The sequence below is a fragment of the Amia ocellicauda genome, chromosome 19, assembly GCF_036373705.1.
Source record: "Amia ocellicauda isolate fAmiCal2 chromosome 19, fAmiCal2.hap1, whole genome shotgun sequence".
NCBI lineage: Eukaryota > Metazoa > Chordata > Actinopteri > Amiiformes > Amiidae > Amia > Amia ocellicauda.
Window position 1 is genome coordinate 1,449,640 of NC_089868.1, and position 2,182 is coordinate 1,451,821.

General features: G+C 40.5%; 1 non-coding gene across 1 annotated transcript; it reads right to left on the reverse strand.

Moving 5' to 3' along the window:
- Nucleotides 1-1,374: 1,374 nt before the first annotated feature.
- Nucleotides 1,375-1,446, reverse strand: trnaw-cca (transfer RNA tryptophan (anticodon CCA)). The gene has a single exon. It is a non-coding gene; the product is annotated as a tRNA-Trp (tRNA).
- Nucleotides 1,447-2,182: the final 736 nt, after the last annotated feature.

Below are 2,182 nucleotides of genomic sequence, written 5' to 3' on the forward strand. Positions count from 1 at the left end.
ACAGAAAAGGGGTAATACCATAATAAAATGCTGATGAGAGGAGAAGAGATCTTATTCACTGGCCAAATACATGATTTCGACAATTGTCGTACATCTTGACGGCACTTAGCTTTACTTTTCACAATGTATGACTGCACTTACTGTACTTAACTGTATACATTGGAAGTTGTAAAATGTATTATCTTGAATTGCTTTGTTTAATGTAAATTTAAATTTGTAATGTTTGATGCCTTGTACTTAACTGTATTCTTGCACTTATGTTGCAAGTCGCCCTGCATAAGGGCGTCTGCCAAGAAATAAAAATAATAATAATGTGTTTTATACAATGAGAAATTAAGAAAACCGTAAAAGAAAGGCATTTTAAACCAGGACCTCTCGCACTCTAAGAGAGAATCATATCTCGAACAAACTTACATTAGTGACATCTTTACACTAGTGCCACGTAGAAAGCGGTGCGCTCCAACAGCTGGAAACTTTCTCAGTCTCAAGTTCAAGCACCTTGTGTGTGACTGCCATCTAATGTTGCTGACTAATAGCACTATTGGACTAGAGGAGCTGGGGCTGGCAGAAATTCAGCCAGGCTTTTCTACAGGCGCAAACTCAGCTGATGCTGTGTAGGCTACTCCGTGTACGTCAATGAAAGTCTAGTGACTTCAATATACACACCCCGATGCACCCAAAGAGTGATTGTCAAAGTATGAGTGACTCGCTCCACTAGCAGCACCGACCTGCATCTCTCTGTGACACCCGGCGCCTCCGTCTGGATAAGCTGCTGGTAATGCCGAGCACGGCAGCAGATCTTGTACAGTGGAACCCTAATAATATTCCTAATAATATGGCAACATCCTGGGGGGTCGGTGTGCCGCGCCACAGTGCAGCGACCTTAGCGCATCACTAAAAGGCACCTTAGCGAGGCCTCGGAATCGCTCAAACATGAACCGAGAAATGAACATTGAATCCCATCTACTATTATTACCTAGTAGTGTTGATGCTATCTAAAGTATTTCTATACGTTTTTATTAGTGTATGAATTGTGTCGACCAGGGATCAGAAAGTGAGACAGTATAGGGTAGGCGGTAATCGAAAGCACAAGAAATACATAAAAGGGAGCTATACAGCAGGTGAATAAAACACGGATTGTGACAGTCCACTGTTAATAGCCTATAACAAGGCAGATTAAAATATAACAAACGATACGGATTCTTAAAATCAAATATAATTTCTACGTGCAGGAGACCAGACTGACTATTATGCATCCTCTCGGGTGTAGATGCATGTTACTTAGACTAACAACGTTTGCATTCTAGGATATTAATAACACTCTCCAGAGCAGGAATTATTGAGTGATATTACAGGGAATGTAGAGTAAAAGACTGACCCCGACGTGATTTGAACACACAACCTTCTGATCTGGAGTCAGACGCGCTACCGTTGCGCCACGAGGTCCTTAAACTTCAGTTAACACAGGACGTCAAGGAAAAATATTGGGAACTATGGTGATGTTTTGCTAGTGACCATTAGGTTAATGAATGGGCAACTGAAGCATTGACGTGATGAAGAAGTTAAACAGAATGCTAAAGAGATAGTGACAGTGAGCATGACACAGAACACATGGCATGACGTGAATACCAAGTTAAACTTAAAGCAGAAATTACAGAAAGAAAGAAAACAAAGAAAACCGGACACTGCACATATGTTTGGTCTTTCCTATATCTTTAATATGATATCTCAGTAGTTTAAATTTGATACAGAAATTATTCTGGAATCCCATGAAATGGAAAATACAGTGAATATAAAACTATATTTGCTGTATTTATAACAAATATATTCCGCTTATACACTCACCTAAAGGATTATTAGGAACACCATACTAATACTGTGTTTTACCCCCTTTCGCCTTCAGAACTGCCTTAATTCTACGTGGCATTGATTCAACAAGGTGCTGAAAGCATTCTTTAGAAATGTTGGCCCATATTGATAGGATAGCATCTTGCAGTTGATCGAGATTTGTGGGATGCACATCCAGGGCACGAAGCTCCCGTTCCACCACATCCCAAAGATGCTCTATTGGGTTGAGATCTGGTGACTGTGGGGGCCAGTTTAGTACAGTGAGGGCCAGTTTAGTACAGTGAACTCATTGTCATGTTCAAGAAACCAATTTGAAATGATTCGACCTTTGTGA